Source organism: Anolis sagrei, chromosome 1 (assembly GCF_037176765.1).
Source record: "Anolis sagrei isolate rAnoSag1 chromosome 1, rAnoSag1.mat, whole genome shotgun sequence".
Lineage (NCBI taxonomy): Eukaryota > Metazoa > Chordata > Lepidosauria > Squamata > Dactyloidae > Anolis > Anolis sagrei.
Window position 1 is genome coordinate 323,332,560 of NC_090021.1, and position 18,442 is coordinate 323,351,001.

An 18,442-nucleotide genomic window follows, 5' to 3' on the forward strand; every position below is an offset into this window, starting at 1 on the left:
GTCTACAGCATACTCCTCACCAAACTACAGCTTCCAGGATTCTGTAACATCAAGCCCTGACAGTTCAGGTGGTGCTAAATTGCACCTGCTATAGAATCCTCCACAAGGATTCTATAGCAGGTATGGGCAAACTTTGGCCCTCCTAGTGTTTTGGGCTTCAACTCTCACAATTCCTAACAAAGGTCTACAGCATACTCTGCCTCACCAAACTTCAACTCTCAGGATTCTGTAGCACTGAGCCCTTGACAGTTCAGGTGGTGCTAAATTGCCTTGTATTGATGCACCCCATAATTGCCAGGACTCTCCATCAGGCATGGGCAAACTTGGGCCCTCCAGGTGTTTGGGGCTAAAACTCCTACAATTCCTAACAAAGGTCTACAGCAGGCATCCTCAAACTGCAGCCCTCCAGCTGTTTGGGCCTTCAACTCCTAGAATACCTGGGAGTTGGAGGCCCAAACAGCTGGAGAGCCACAGTTTAAGGATGCCTGGTCTACAGCATACTCTGCCTCACCAAACTACAGCTCCCAGGATTCTGTAGCATTGAGCCCTGACAGTTCAGGTGGTGCTAAATTGCATTGTGTAGACACACCCCTTAACTGCCAGGAGTCTCCACCAGGATTCTATAGCAGGCAGTGGCAAACTTGGGCCCTCCAGGTGTTTTGGACTTCAACTCCCACCATTCCTAACAGCCTCAGGCCCATAATTCCTTACAGCTTCAGGGAAAAGGAAGGGGACTGGGGCTGTTAGGAATTGTAGGAATTAAAGTCCAAAACACTAGGAGGGCCCAAGTTTGCCCATGCCTGCTCTATAGCATTGAGCAATGGCAGTTGAGGGGTGCATCTCCACAATGAACTGTCAGGGCTCAATGCCACAGAATTTTGGGAGTTGTAGTTTAGTGAGACAGAGTAGATCTTGTAAAATTACAGCTTCCATAGCGTCTGAGGGGAAATGGAAGGGGCCTGAGGCTGTAAGGAATTGTGGAAGTTGAAGCTCAAAACACCTGGAGGGCCCAAGTTTGCCCATGCATGCCCTATAGCATTAAGCGATGGTAGTTAAGTGGTGCATCTCAAAACTGCATAATTAATGCAATTTGGTGCCACTTGAGCTGCCATGGCATGTCTCAAGGTCAATGGTTGGTGGGGACAAGAGAGAGGGCCTTCTCTGTAGTGGCTCCCCAGCTCTGGAATACCCTTCCAAAAAGATTAGGCTAGCCCCCACTCTTGATTCCTTCTGGTCCAGCCTAAAAACATGGATTTTAAGTAGGCTTTAGGCTTCATGCAAGCTGATATGAGCCCATATGAGGTTGACACTTTGGCACTTTAGTTGTGATTTGAAGGCAGCTAGTTTTAACTACAGGTGGCCTGCATTTTAAACTGTGTTTAAAGAGGAATTCTGGATGGGGTCATGTAGTTTCCAAGCTGACTGTAGCCTGAGGTTTTTTTAGTTTGGGAGCAAACGGGCATCCTTGCATCACTCAGGAATTTGGGAGGCCAAATGCTGGACTTGTTACCTAAGAAGCTTATCTCTGGGCCTGGCCAGGCTGGGAAATGGAAGTTCCCCTTGCAAAGATGGGAACAAGGCAGCTGGGGTCCCTAAGATGAGCCAGTGGTTCTTGGTAGAAAGCCATTGTCTGGTTATTAATATTACTATACCAGTATAAGAGAGAGCCAGTGTGGTATATTGGCTCCAGCACTGGACTAGGAATGCAGCTACACCAGACATGGGCAAACTTTGACCCTCCGGGTGTTTTGGACTCCAACTCCCACAATTCCAAACAGCCTCAGACCTCTTTCTAGTGTCTGTTAGGAACTGGGGCTGTTAGGAATTGTGGGAGTTGGCGTCCAAAACACCTGGAGGGCCAAAGTTTGCCCGTGCCTGATCTACATTGTGGAATGAATGCAAGGTTTGATAGCCACTTGAAATCTGGAAGGGGAAAATCTGAAAGGTACAGAGTCACAAATCAAAGGAAGGACAATTCAAAGTGCTGGCTTTAGCCTATAAAGCCCTAAACGGTTCTGGCTCAGCCTACCTATCCGAACGCATCTCTTCCTACGAACCCTCCAGGAAGTTAAGATCATCTGAGGAGGCCCTGCTCTCAATCCCGTCTGCTTCGCAAGCACGCTTGGCGGGGACGAGAGACAGGGCCTTCTCTGTGGTGGCCCCTCGGCTGTGGAACTCCCTGCCTAGGGATATTAGATCAGCCCCCTCCCTCCTGACCTTTCGTAAGAGAGTGAAAACCTGGCTCTTCGAGCAGGCATTCGAAACCCCGGAATAGTCAAGCTTGAGATGGAGAATGACCCAGGAACAGCCAAGACGATGGTATCAAACTGCATTAATTCTGCATCCTTGGAAGCAAATCTTCTTTCCCCCTATTCCATGCTTGTTGTTATTCTCAGGTAAATGTGCATCTTGCATTTGGAGTCAGACAGAGGGTGCTGTAGAATGAATGTAGTTTGACACCACTTTAACTGCAATGGCTCGATGCTATGGAAAGTTGGGAGTTGTAGTTTTGCAGGGACTTTAGCCTTCTCTGCCAAGGTGCTAGTGCCTCACCAAACTACAACTCCCAGGATTCCATACAGTTGAGCCCTGGCAGTTGAAGTGGCATCAAACTACATTCATTCTACAGTGTAGATGTGCCCAGAGATGAGGATAAAAGCGTGACTTTTCAAACCAATATGGGCTTCGGCTCCATTCTGAGTAAACATGTATATTTCTAAACTATCCCACTTAAACCAATGGGGTTTCTTGACAAGTAATGGTGCTCTCCTTGCAAGCAGGAGGGGAAGTTGTGAGTTAATGAACCAATGATCCCCCCCCCCCCCGCCCCGCTTCTTGCTTGTTAAATAAATTAATAAAATCCAACAGCAGAAGGGAAGGAATTGAAAACCAAGGGAAGTTCAGCTTGAACACCTCCAAATTGAATTAAACCTCAGCGGGAGGTGATGCGAAGGAACAAGGCCTTTGTGTGTTTCTTGCATCCTGTGTCTAATAAGAAAGACATTTGCCAACCATCTGTGCAAAATAGTAATAGCAAAGTGGAGAAAGGTTTCCATGGAAGTGTATTACTCTTTGGATATTGAATGCAGAGTTTGGATACTTACATTTTGTTGGACTACAATTCCAAAAACCCTTCAACCAGCATGACACCCAGGGAGCTGTCCTAAGGAAAGGTGGTTTGAATGATGGACTACGACCAGAGTTCAAATCCACTCTCAGCCATGGAGACCCACTGGGTAACATTGGGCAAGTCACATTCTCAGCCTAATACAGAGTTAGGATATTTACCTTTTGTTGGACTACAGTTCCCAGAATCCTTCAACCAGCACGACACCCAGGGAGTTTCCCCAAAGAAAGGTGGCCTGAATGATGGACTAGGACCAGAGTTCAAGTCAACTCTCAGCTATGGAGGCCCACTGGGTAACATTGGACAAGTCATATTCTCTCAGCCTAATGCAGAGTTAGGATATTTACATTTTGTTGGACTACAATCCCCAGAATCCTTCAACCAGCATGATACCCAGGAAGTTGCCCCAAGGAAAGGTGGCTTGAATGATGGACCAGAGTTCAAGTCCACTCTCAGCCATGGAAACCACTGGGTAACATTAGGCAAGTCACATTCTCTCAGCCTAATGCAGTTAGGATACTTATATTTTGTTGGACTACAATTCCCAGAATCCTTCAACCAGCATGACACCCAGGGAGTTGTCCAAAGGTAAGGTGGCTTGAATGATGAACTAGGACCAGAGTTCAAGTCCACTCTCAGCCATGGAAACCCACTTGGTAATATTGGGCAAGTCACATATTCTCGGCCTCAGAGGAAGGCGCACCTCCTTTAAATAAATCTCAGAGAATAGTGTGACCATGAAATGTAGTCCAGTTGAAGGCCCATGGCAGCTATTTTGTGGTATCATCATCATATTTATTTTTATTCTATTTTCCCCTCCTAAGAAGGCTCAAAGCAGCTTCACACTGCTTCACACAAATATCTCAGAAATATGGCTGAATTGTTACTGTTCACAGCAGATTAGCATTGACCCTTTGGGATCTAGCTGAGTAACCACTGTCCCTGGGTCATTCCAAGTATCTAACCATCTAAGGAACTCCGTTCTGCCATCTATGAAATGGGTTGGCAACAGAAACAATGGAAGAGATGTTGCTGCTTGAGGCCAAAGCACATTGCTCCTTGCCCTTTTTGATCCAAAAGCCAGAAGGCATTTTTTTCCATGCTGGAAATAGGACAACATGATCCAGAACACTGGAAAACAAAATACTGGGACAATTGTGTGATACCCACAAACTCTTCTCTCCTACACTTTGCTGCAATTTCTGTGCCTTTGCTGACTGAGGCAGCTGCCTCGCTTTCCTAAATAGGAGAGAGCACTGACTGGCAATAGGAATGAATGGTAGCCATCTGGATTTGAGCTCACTGGTGGAAAGATCTGTGCCCCAGAAGGTAGGAAGGCAATCTTATTGTGTGCTTTCAAGTTCCCTTTTGACTGATTGTGACCCTGCATGAATTTCATAAGAGTTTTCTTAGACAAGGAATACTCAGAGGTAGTTTTGCCAATTTCTCTGGAATATAGTTTACAGTCTTATGTGTTTTGCCCCATTTAAGTTTGCTGCAGGATTGCAATGGAGGTCAGGAGCATTCATAGGGAATAACAGCAATAACGCAAACCATGGATTTGTTTGTTGTTTACTGTTATGTAACTTCTTTCCCTTAGCAAGCCCAAGGCTCCATACATGGCTCTCCTTCTCCTTATGACAAAATGTGAGGGTGGTGAGGGTTGAGAGGAGGGAAAAAAGGCTGGTCCTATGTCCCTAAGCTAAGTTATTTCTAGGTAATTTAAGAGCTGTGATCTTTAACACATTGAACTGAATAGCTCTTGCATCCCAGAAAACGGAATATATAAATGCTAGAAGATGATGTCATGTAGAAGATGGGGGCAGCTTGTTTGTTTCTGTTTCAGAATATGAACCAGTGGATTCAGATTACAAGGACAGAGCAGCTAAATGTTAGGGTGGTAAAAGCTGTCTGATAGAGGAACAGACCTGAGTCTCCTTGTGGAGAGAAAAATCAGGGAATAAATAAACATAATAATAATAACAATAGTAATAATTCATTTTCAGGGGGTTGTGGTCTCTTCATCAGAAGTCTTTAAACAGAGGTTGGATGTGCATCTCTCAGGAGTGCTTTAGCTGTGTATTGCTGCATGATAAAGAGTTGGGTTATATGGTCCTTCAACTCTTAGAAATTTGTTGTTGTTGAAGGCTTTAATGGCCTGAATCACTGGGTTGCTGTGAGTTTTCCGGGCTGTATAGCCATGTTCCAGAAGCATTCTCTCCTGACGATTCACCCATAACTATGGCAAGCATCCTCAGAGGTTATGAGGTATGTTGTGGTGGGCCAAGGAGCTTTTCTCTGCTGGAGCTAGGTGTGAATGTTTCAACTGACCACCTTCATTAGCATTTGAAGGCCTGCCTGAGCCTGGGAAAATCTTTTGTTGAGAGGTGTTAAGATGTGCCTGGTTGTTTCCTCTCTGCTGTTTTGCTGTTATAATTTTAGAGTTTTTTAATACTGGTAGCCAAATTTTGTTCATTTTCATTGTCTCTTCCTTTCTGTTGAAAGATTTTCCAGGCTCAGGCAGGCCTTCAAATGCTAATGAAGGTGGTTAGTTGAAACATTCACACCTAGCTCTAGCAAGGAAGAGCTCTTTGCCCCACCCCAGCCATTCCACAGATATATAAACCCATTGTCCTATTTCCAACAGACCTCACTACCTCTGAGGATGCTTGCTATAGATGCAGGCGAAACGTCAGGAGAAATGCCTCTGGAACATGGCCATATAGCCCGAAAAAACCCACAAGAACCTAGTGATTCCAGCCATGAAAGCCTTCGACAATACATTGAACTCTTGTCTGTTTGAGGCAAGTGTGAATGTTGCAATTGGCCACCCCTGTTTTTGAATGTTGTTTTTTTTATTAACTGTTATTATTTTAGAGGTTTTTTAAATATCGGTAGCCAGATTTTGTTCATTTTCCTGGTTTCTTCCTTTCTGTTGAGATTGTCCACATGCTTGTGGATTTCAGTGACTTCTCTGTGTAGTCGGACGTGGTAGTTGTTTCTGTGTTCTCAAATAATATGCCGTGTCCTTTGGCTCCTTTGTAGGAAAGAGAAGGCTATTGCTCTCCTTTCTAGGAAAGAGAAGCGCATAGACCTGTGAGTCAGAAAGAGAAGTCTATAGACCTCCTATGTGGGAAAGAGAAAACTATAAACCCCAGTATAGGAAAGAGAAGCCTGTGGGAAAAAGAAGTCTACAGTCCTGCAATATGGAAAAGGGAAGCTCCCAGTATGGCAAATAGAAGTGTATAGCCCCTGTATTTGGGAAAGAGAAGCCTATAGACCCCCCTATAAGGAAAAGTGAGCCTTGCAAGCATGCAGACATGGGCAAACTGTTAGGAATTGTGGGAGTTGAAGTCCAAAACACCTGGAGGGCCGAAGTTTGCCCATGCCAGGGCTATAGCCAAAGCTACCCCAATAGGATTCTGTATTGCAGCATCCTTCTTGTTATGCAGGAAGGAGGGAGGGGCGAGGAAGGGAGCGAGCATGCGCAGAGGCGCGCTCTGCCTGGGATTGTGAGGACTGTGTCCTCAGATGACTCCAGACCGCCTCCGCCTCACTCCCTCCCTCCCTCCTTCCGCCGGCTGCTCTTTGCGTCTTGCCTTCGCCGCTCTCTCTCTCTCTCTCTCTCTCTCTCTCTCTGGCTGCTAGAATTTTTCTTTCTTTCCCTACTCACTTGTGTGAGTGTGTGCCTTCAAGTCGCTTGTGGACGGAGCATGACCCCATTCATTTCACAGCGTTTTCTTAGGCAAGGGATACAACACCCAGAGGTGGTTTGGCCAGTTCCTTCTCCTGAATGATAGCACCTGAGAGTGGTTGGTGGTCTCCCATAGAGTTGGAAGAGACCTCATGGGCCATGCAGTCCAACCCCCTGCCAAGAAGCAGGAAAATTGCACTCAAAGCACCCCCGACAGATGGCCATCCAGCCTCTGTTTAAAAGCTTCCAAACAAGGAGCCCCTACCACACTCCGGGGCAGAGAGTTCCACTGCTGAACAGCTCTCACAATCAGGAAGTTCTTCCTAATCTTCAGATGGAATCTCCTTTCTTGTAGTTTGAAGCCATTGCTTGCTTCCTAGTCTCCAGGGCAGCAGAAAACAAGTTCTCTCCTTCCTCCCTATGACTTCCTCTCACATATCATGTCTCCTCTCAGCCTTCTCTTCTGAAGGCTAAACATGCCCAGCTCTCCAAGCCGCTCCTCATAGGACTTGTTCTCCAGACCCTTAGATCATTTTAGTCGTCCTCGGGACACATTCCAGCTTGTCAATATCTCTCTTCAATGGTGGTGCCCAGAATTGGACACAATATTCCAGGTGTGATCTAACCAAGGCGGAATAGAGGGGTAGCATGACTTCCCATCCAAGTCCTGACCAGGCTGGGCCCTGCTTAGCTTCCCATTTCAGATCGGATCCCTTGGGCTTCCATCCCTTTGAATACTCACCCTTTCTGGGCAGAATAATGAGCACAATTGCAAGTCCTCCTTAGTGGAGAGTAAATACTGTTGAGACAAAGGGGATTTTCTTCTGAGTAGATCCTAGGATTCCATAGCACTGAGTCGTGGCAGTTAAAGTGGTGGGTTGCTGTGAGTTTTCCGGGCTGTATGTCTAAATGCTCCATCCAACTCTTAGCAATTTGTTGTCGTCGAAGGCTTTCATGGGCGGAATCACTGGGTTGCTGTGAGTTTCCCGAGCTGTGTGGCCATGTTTCAGAAGCATTCTCTCCTGACGTTTCGCCCACATCTATGGCAGGCATCCTCAGAGGTTGTGAGGTCTGTTGGAAACTTGGCAAGTGAGGTTTATATATCTATGGAATGTCCAGGGTGGGAGAAAGAACTTGTCTGCTTGAGGCAAGTGTGAATGTTGCAACTGCCCACCTTGATTAGTATTGAATAGCCTTGCAGCTTCTAAGACTGCTTCCTGACTGGGGGGATTCATTGTTGGGAGGTGTTAGCTGGCCCTGATTGTTTCACGTCTGGAATTCCCCTGTCTTTTGAGTGTTGTTCTTTATTTACTCTTCTGATTTTAGAGTTATTTAATACTGGTAGCCAAATTTTGTTCCTTTTCATGGTTTCCTCCTTTCTGCTGAAATTGTCCACGTGTTTGTGGATTTCAGTGGCTTCTCTGTGTAGCATGACATGGTGGTTGTTAGAGTGGTCCAGCATTTCTGTGTTCTCCAAAAATATGCTGTGCCCAGGTTGGTTCATCAGGTTCTCTGCTATGAGTTCTTTCTCCCACCCTGGATATTCCACAGATATATAAACCCCACTTGCCTAGTTTCCAACAGACCTCACAACCTCTGAGGATGCCTGCCATAGATGTGGGCGAAACGTCAGGAGAGAATGCTTCTGGAACATGGCCATACAGTCCGGGAAAACTCACAGCAACCTAGTGATTCCGGCCATGAAAGCCTTCAACAACACAGTTAAAGTGGTGTCAAACTGCAATGTAGATGCATTCTTAGAGATTCTGGGAACTCTAGAACTGAAAATCCAGAATCCCAAATGAAAGATGTAAATAAAAAACTTACTCTTTAGACAAACTAAAGTGCTTTCGGTCTGCTTTAGAGTTCTCTAGGGACCTCATCACAGTAGAGAATGAATCCACTTTAAATCCGGTTTCTGCCTCCTGCAGAATTCTGGGGTTTGTAGTTTAGGGAGGAGCCTTTAACACAATGGTTCTCAATCTTCCTAACGCCACGACCCCTTAATACGCTTCCTCATGTTATGGTGACCCCCAACCATAAAATAAGTTTCATTGCCACTCCATAACCGTCATTTTGCTGCTGTTATGAATAGTAATGTAAATATCTGATATACAGGATGTATTTTCATTCACTGGACCAAATTTGGCACAAAGACCCAATACACCCAAATTTAAATACTGGTGGGATTGGGGGAGGGTATTGATTTTGTCCTGTGGGAGTTGTAGTTGCTGGAATTTATAGTTAACCTTCTGTACTCCACCAACGATGGAATTGAACCAAACTTGGCACACAGAACTCCCATGACCAAGAGAAAATACTGGAAGGGTTTGGTGGGCATTGACCTTGAGTTTTGGGAGCTGCAGTTCACCTACATCCAGAGAGCACTGTGAACTCAAACAATGATGGATCTGGACCAAACTTGGCACGAATTCTCAATATGCCCAAATGTAAACACTAGTGGGGTTTGGAGAAAATAGTCCTTGACATTTGGGAGTTGTAGTTGCTGGGATTTATAGTTCATCTAGAATCAAAGAGCATTCTGAACCCTGCCAACGATTGAATTGGGCCAAACTTCCCACACGGAACCTCCATGACCAACAGAAAATACTGTGTTTTCTTGTGGTCTTTGGTGACCCCTCTGACACCCCCTTGCGACGACCTCCAAGGGTCCCGACCCCCAGGTTGACAGCATCACTAAACTACAAACCCCAGAATTCTGCAGAAGGCAGAAACCGGAATTAAAGTGGATTCCTTCTCTAGTGTGATGAAGATTTTTCTCCAAAAATCCATTATAAAGGAATGGAGGGAGAAGACGAGGTTGTTTTCCAGATCTTTCTTCCTCCCGTTGTTCCTGGCCAGGAAACGGGTCATCTTTTCACAACAATCCAGTGAAGAAATCTGTAGAAAGGTTCTGGCAAAAAGCAGTTGCAAAGATCCCTTCCAAACGACCTTCATGGCAATCGGTTCAGGGATTTCAAAGATCTGATGCGTTCTAAATCCTACCGGATGTTCGGAATTGTGGGAGTTGGAGTCCAAAACAGCGGGAGGGCCGAAGTTTGCCCATGCTTGGTGTAGATTTACTCCTGGATTATATAACTCGTGGGGAAAAGGGTGGAAGGATGTGGACAGCTAGCCTGCCCAGGAACGTTTTTTGTGGGTGCTTTTTAACCCCATCACACACACTATTTGCCTCGACACGTGTCTTCTCCCTTCTGAAAATTACACTTTTTTATTCTTCCTGGCAAACTCGAAAGCGCATTTAAACCCGCCTTATTCTTTAAATAGGCGACACAGCCCGAACTGTGCCTGTATCTCAGTCTGGATCTATGCAGTTGGAGTGGTATTATATAGTCGGTGTAGATCCATATAAATGCAGTCTGAACTGCATTATGTGGGTCAACCATATCATGCCGTTCCAACTGCATTATTTGGTAGTGTAGATCTAGCCCCAAACGGGAATTAACCCGTTTTTAATCGGATGATGCGACTCCCAAACACCCTCCAACTGAGAAAGTGTGGCTTCAGAGACGAAGAACTGCTTCCCCGTTTCTTTTCCAGCTCTGGAAAGGAAGCAAATCTATAAGCAGGGCATTAAATAGCGTGAGTTTGTGGAATTTTTAATTATTTTTAAAAGTCGTTCAACGAAGTTAGGGCGCAGGGAGAGCCAGCACCGATTTAAGCATGGGAAGAAGGCAAAGAATCGAGATCAAAGCGTGTTTGACTTCCTTACACGTGTACAAACCCTCTCCTTCCTGGTTTGTTCAATTCGCGAAGAGCAAGCGGGTGAATTTCGCTGGGCAAGGGGTGCGTCTACACTGTAGAATGGATGCCACTTTAATCCGCTCTAGCTCAATGCCATGGAATCCTGGGATCTGTAGTTTTGCAAGGTCCTTGGAGACTTCTTTTGCCAAACAGTGGCCGTGCCTCATCAAAGTACGAAGCCATGACATTGATAATTAAAGTATTGCCAAGGTGCATTCATTCTTTTTTCTTTGATGCGCATTGTTTTGTGATGTAATTTGTTATTATGTCTTTTTCCTGCCATTGAATGTTTGCCATGTGTCTTGGAAGCCGCCCTGAGCCCCTTCGGGGAGATAGGGTGGTCTATTAATAAATTATTATTATTATTATTATTATTATTATTATTATTATTATTATATAGATGCTCCCGTATTTTGGGTGAAAAAAGGGATAAATATAAAGGAAATAATTAAAAAAATCGGAATTTCCTTTATTTATTTACTTATGACATTTATATGCCGCCCTTCTCACCCCGAAGGGGACTCAGAGCGGCTTACAAGATATATAGATAGATAGATAGATAGATAGATAGATAGAGATAGATACAATATATTATATTATTAGAACAGTGCAATATCAGTATTATATACTACTATATTGCACTATACCATTATATTGTAATATTATTAGTAATATTACATGTAATATAAAATATATAATTATAATATTGTATTGTTAGTAGTAGTATTGTATTGGTAGGTAAAGGTAAAGGTTTTCCCCTGACATGAAGTCCAGTCGCGTCTGACTCTGGGGTGTGGTGCTCATCTCCTTTTCTAAGCTGAAGAGGCAGCATTGTCCGTAGACACCTCCAGGTCATGTGGCCGGCATGACTGCATGGAACGCCCTTACCTTCCCGCGGGAGCGGTACCTATTGATCTACTCACATTTGCATGTTTTTGAACTGCTAGGTTGGCAGAAGGCTGAGCGAAGGAAGATCGATGCTTTTGAGCTGTGGTGTTGGAGGAACGTTCTGAGAGTGCCTTGGACTGCGAGAAGATCCAACCAGTCCATCCTCCAGGAAATAAAGCCCGACTACTCATTGGAGGGAAGGATACTAGAGACAAAGTTGAAGGCCATGAGGAGACAGCAAAGCCTAGAGAAGACAATTATGCTGGGGAAAGAAGGCAAAAGGAAGAGGGGCCGACCAAGGACAAGATGGATGGATGGCATCCTTGAAGCGACTGGACTGACCTTGAAGGAGCTGGGGGTGGTGACGGCCGACAGGGAGCTCTGGCGTGGGCTGGTCCATGAGGTCACGAAGAGTCGGAGACGACTGAACGAATGAACAACAAAGGTTGGCAGATGCTGGGGCTGACAGCGGAAGCTCACGCAGTTCCCCAGATTCGAACCTGGGGAACTGAGCAAGCTCAGCAGCTCAGTGCTTTAACCCACTGTGCCACCGGGGGCTCCATAGTATTGTATTACATTATAATATTATAAATATTTTATGTATATACAATATATATTATATTATATTATATTATATTATATTATATTATATTATATTATATTATATTATATTATATTATATTATATTATATTATATTATTACATTATATTATATTATTAGCAAAGCACAGGAGACAAGATGGAGCTGTCTTCTGCCCCCCTCTCACTTCACTCTGGCCCAGAGCAGCAGTTGGTGCCAGGGGAGGAGGGGCTGCCAACCCATGACATAGACAGGAGACAAGATGGAACTGTCTTCTGCCCCCCTCTCTCTCCACTATGGATCAGAGAAGCAGTTGAGGTGAGGGCGGAGGCTCCCAACCGATGACATAGGCAGGAGACAAGATGGAACTGTCTTCTGCCTCCCCCCCCCCTTCACTCTGGACCAGAGAAGCAGCTTAGTACTTAGTACTTAGCATATTATTTGAGAAATGCTGGACCATTCTAACAACCACCATGTCAGACTACACAGAGAAGCCATTGAAATCCACAAGCATGTGGACAATTTCAACAGAAAGGAGGAAGCCATGAAAATGAACAAAATCTGGCTACCAGTATGAAAAAACACTAAAATCACAACAGCCAAACAACAGAGGGAAAACAATCTGGAACATCTAATCACCTCTCAACAAAGGATTGCTCCAGGCACTGCCAGGCCATCATAGAATCATAGAATCAAAGAGTTGGAAGAGACCTCATGGGCCATCCAGTCCAACCCCCTGCCAAGAAGCAGGAATATTGCATTCAAATCACCCCTGACAGATGGCCATCCAGCCTCTGTTTAAAAGCTTCCGAAAAAGGAGCCTCCACCACACTCCGGGGCAGAGAGTTCCACTGCTGAACGGCTCTCACAGTCAGGAAGTTCTTCCTCATGTTCAGATGGAATCTTCTCTCTTGTAGTTTGAAGCCAATGCGAATCAAGGTGGTCAGCTGAAACATTCACACCTAGTTCCAGCAGACAAGAGTTCTTTGTCCCACTCTGGTTATTCCACTGATATATAAACCCTTTTTCCTAGTTCCAACAGACCTCACTACCTCTGAGGATGCTTGCCATAGATGCAGGCGAAACGTCAGGAGAGAATGCCTCTAGAACATGGCCATACAGCCCGAAAAAACCTACAACAACCCAGCTTAGCACTGTCTGGTTTGGATGTCCGGAGAAGCCCCGGGGAAGAACCGTGGAAGGGGATGTTCTTCCTTCTCCCCGTTCCCCCCCATTTTCAAACACTGAAATGTAAACAAAGAAAAGAACCAATAGAATGCCGCGTTGAGCGTTCCACCCTGACGTCAGCTGTTGTATAGAACGCGGCTGATTTCGAATTTCTGCCGCCTGCCTTGGATCACTTCCCTAAAGGGAGAACGACCTCTCAAACACGAGGATGCGTCTACACTGGGGAATAGATGATAACAGTTTAACCCCGCTTTAGCTGCCCTGGCTCAAGGCTAAGGAATCAGAGGAGTTAGCTGCAATGTTGCAAGCTCTTTAAGCCTTTCCTTGCGGTCACCTGTGAGTGAGTGAGTGAGCTCAGGCCTCGGGGCTGTGACTCATCTCAGCAGTCAGTCCCAATGCTGTGCTCCCAAACGCACGTCTCCCTGGCTTCCTATCTAATGAGGTCTCCCCTCCCTAACGCCTGCCTTGTTGTTGGCGCTGGGAAGCAAGCCTTGCTGAAGGCACTCAAGAGACACTGAAGTACAGGCAGCCCCCAAGTTACAAAGAATCTGGGTTGTATAGGTTTGGTCTTAAGTTGAATTTGTATGTAAGTCGAAACAGATGCATTTTAAGAGCTTAAGCGGATGAATCATAGAATCAAAGAGTTGGAAGAGACCTCGAGGGCCATCCAGTCCAACCCCCTGCCAAGAAGCAGGAATATTGCATTCAAATCACCCCTTTATTTGTTTTATTTATTTGTCGTGTCAGAGCAGCCAGTCCATTATATTACATTTCTAACAGAACAAAGCAAACAAACAGAAAAATACACAACTTGTGCGTTTGGTAGCTGGTTAAATGTCCTTTGACCAGTATCTGGCCACTTGGAGTGCTTCCGGTGTTGCTGCAAGAAGGTCCTCCATTGTGCATGTGGCAGGGCTCAGGTTGCATTGCAGCAGGTGGTCAGTGGTTTGCTCTTCTCCACACTCGCATGTCGAGGATTCTACTTTGTAGCCCCATTTCTGAAGGTTGGCTCTGCATCTCGTGGTGCCAGAGCGCAGTCTGTTCAGCGCCTTCCAAGTCGCCCAGTCTTCTGTGTGCCCAGGAGGGCCATCACCCCTGACAAATAGCCATCCAGCCTCTGTTTAAAAACTTCCAAAGAAGGAGCCTCCACCACACTCTGGGGCAGAGAGTTCCACTGCTGAACGGCTCTCACAGTCAGGAAGTTATTCCTCATGTTCAGATGGAATCTCCTCTCTTGTAGTTTGAAGCCATTGTTCCGCATCCTAGTCTCCAAGGAAGCAGAAAACAAGCTTGCTCCCTCCTCCCTGTGGCTTCCTCTCACATATTTATACGTAGCTATCATATCTCCTCTCAGCCTTCTCCTCTTCAGGCTAAACATGCCCAGCTCCTTAAGCCACTCCTCATAGGGCTTGTTCTCCAGACCCTTTATCATTTTAGTCGCTAAAGGAGGGGAAGGAAAGGGCCTGAGGCTGTTGGGAATTGTGGGAATTGAAGTCCAAAACACTTGGAGGGCCCAAGTCTGACCATGTCTGCTGTAGATGGACTCCTTGCCCATCAATCAAACCACACTGACTCTATATCTCTGAATAAACAGAACTTCGAGGTTAGATAGAAAGCCAATGTAGTGTAGCAGTTTAAGTGTTGGACTAGGACTATGGGAGAGGGTTCGGATCCTTACTTGACCATGGAAACCACTTTCGCTGAAGAAGGCAGTACCATACCCCTTCCAAACAAATCTTGCCAAGAAAATCCTGAGCTATTTTGTTGTTGTTGTTTATTCATTCAGTCACTTCCGACTCTTTGTGACTTCATAGAATCATAGAATCAAAGAGTTGGAAGAAACCTCATGGGCCATCCAGTCCAACCCCCAGCCTAGAAGCAGGAATATTGCATTCAAATCACCCCTGACAGATGGCCATCCAGCCTCTGTTTAAAAGCTTCCAAAGAAGGAGCCTCCACCACACTCCGGGGCAGAGAGTTCCACTGCTGAACGGCTCTCACAGTCAGGAAGTTCTTCCTCGTGTTCAGATGGAATCTCCTGTCTTGTAGTTTGAAGCCATTGTTCCACGTCCTAGTCTCCAAGGAAGCAGAAAACAAGCTTGCTCCCTCCTCCTTGTGGCTTCCTCTCACATATTTATACATGGCTATCATATGCTAGAGCTCCCTGTGGGTCCCCAGGTCCTTCAAGGTCAGTCCAGTCACTTCAAGGATACCATCCACCCATCTTGTCCTTGGTGAGCCCGTCTTCCTTTTTCCTTCCATTTTCCCCAGCATAATGTCTTCTCCAAACTTTCCTGTCTTCTCATTATGTGACCAAAATATTTCATCTTTGCTTCTAATATCCTTCCCTCCAGTGAGCAGCTGGGCATTATTTCCTGGTGTATGGACTGGTTGGATCTTCCTACGGTCCAAGGCACTCTCAAAATTTTCCTCCAACACCACAGTTCAAAAACATCTATCTTCCTTCGCTCAGCCTTCCCTATGGTCCAGCTCTTACATCCATAGGTTATTATGGGGAATACCATTGCTTTAACTGTGCTGATCTTGGTTGCCAGTATGATGTCTCTACTCTTCACTATTTTATCGAGATTGGTCATTGCTCTCCTCCCAAGAAGGAAACGACATCTGATTTCCTGGCTGTAGTCTGCATCTTCAGTAATCTTCGCACCTAGAAATACAAAGTCTGTCTCTGCCTCCATGTTTTCTCCCTCTATTTACCAGTTATCAATCAGTCTGTTTGCCATAATCTTGGTTTTTTTAAATGTTTAACTGCAATCCAGTTTTTCCACTTTCTTCTTTAACCTTGATTATAAGGCTCCTCAGCTCCTCCTTGCTTTCAGCCATCAAAGTGGTATCATCTGCATATCTAAGGTTGTTAATGTTTCTTCCAGCAATTCACTTTAAATTTATCAGAAACTTCCTGAAGGCTCACAACAAGCAAGGGACAGTTGAAAAAATGGTCACCATTTCATTGTTTTCTCAGAGCTTAGCGATTCTGTGCTTCTGTTCTAAATTCCTTTTTCTAAATGTGTGTTGCTTAGACCCAAATGCAGCACAAACATGGTTCCTATCTCACAGCAATGAACACGAGGATACCTTGCAGGGTCCTGAGAGGAGAAATATTTCAATAAGATGCTTCTTTTAGTTGATGGCATTGAATTGTTGCCAACACGGTGAACCACCCTGAGTTCTCTTCAGGGTTGAGAGGTGTGGTATACAAATATCACAAATAAAATAAATCTATATAAATAAAAATGTAATGTTCGTTTGTGGTATTAATATAACTCAAAAACCACTGGATGAATTGTCACCAAATTTGGACATAATACACCCATCAGGCCAACGAGTGACCATCACTCAAAAAAATGATTTTGTCATTTGGGAGTTGTAGTTATTGGGATTTATAGTTAACCTACAATCAAAGAGCATTCTGAACTCCATCAATGATGGAATTGGGCCAAACTTGCCACACAGAACCCCCATGACCAAAAGAAAACACTAGAAGGGTTTGATGGGCATTGACCTTGAGTTTTGGAGTTGTAGTTCACCTACATCCAGAGAGCACCGTGAACTCAAACAATGATGGGTCTGAACCAAACTTGGCACAAATATTTCATATTACCAAATGTGAACACAGATTGAGTTTGGGGGAAATAGACCTTGACATTTGGGAGTTGCAGTTACTGGGATGTATAGTTCACCTACAATCAAAGAGCATTCTGAACCCCACAAATGACAGAATTGGGGCAAACTTCCTACACAGAACCCTCATGACCAACAGAAAATATTTAAGGCCACCCAGTCCAACTCCCTTCACCAGGGCAAGAAAATGTAATCAAAGCCCTCCTGATAAAGAGCCATCCAGACATAGATATAGATAGATATATATGATTCACATCACAGAGATTTGAAAGGGACTCCTAAAGAAGGACAATGATATGTTGCATGTTCCAGAGTACGCAAACCAGACAATCTCCACATCAACACTGACAGCAAGAAATGCTGTTCACCCACAAGCATAAAGAAATTACATTATTATATTTTCCAAATCACCAGACTGGGCCACAGCAACGCGTGACAGGGGACGGCTAGTAAATAAATAAATGTTTCTGTCTTAAGCCATTTTAGACTGTATCTACACTGCAGAATTAATGGAGTTCAACACCACTTTTAACTTAATAATAGTTATGGCATATGCTTAATCATATGCCATCATGGGAGTTTTATATGGGCTGTAGCTGTCTAAGCCAAAAATGATGGTGCCTCACCAAACTACAAATTCCAGGATTCCATGGCATTGAGCCATGGCAATTAAAGTGATATCAAACTGCACTCATTCAACAGTGTAGATGCACCCTTGATATTTATTTCTGAAATGTGTAACAGACATACAATGATTAATTGTCAGTTATTTACAAGTCTAAATGTTTCTAATAAATAAAGGTGGAGGGGAGATATTTATCTATTGATACATATTTATCTAAAGTTACTGCTTTCGACTACAAATAATCTCTGTCCACCAGCTAGTCACCGTGTTGGCTTAGGATTCTAGGGAGTAATACTGTCCAAACAGTAATTTTTTCAAGTTTTGACCCCAGGATGTGCTACAGAGCTTTAATTTTTTGAAAAAGAGAAAGTCACAATTCATAAGACGGAGGGCCTTGTTTCCCTCGTTGGCTCTGATGTCACCACTCTTTCCTAAAACTCTTTAAAATGTTCTGGTTATCACTGATAGTGAAGAACACGGCATGCTTTCTCTTATTAATCTGATGCACCAATCAAATGTTTCATTTCTGAATCAATAGAGAGCCAGCTAATTTGCATTCACGTTTCTGTTTTGCACAGAACATCCTAAACTCAAATGGATTTGCTGTTTTCTTCCAAATTAGGGAAAGGAAACTGTGTTCTGTCCATAAACCTCATTTGCTTTTGAGAGACCTCTTGCCACTCACAAGTGAAACAGAAACTTGTTTACACTCTGAGACCCAATTGCAGCGATCTTGCCAAATTTAGGAGAAAAGGGGAGGTTTTGTTTGACATTTTTGGGAAAGGCATAAGAGTTCCTGTTTTGTTTCCCTGCGACAACACTTCAGTAATATTTAACTTGGGTGCTCAAACTATGCTTTTCTTTCTTCCTTCTTTCATTTTATTACAACCCAAATGGTTAAATAAAATATACCAGACTCAGTCATCCTTGTTT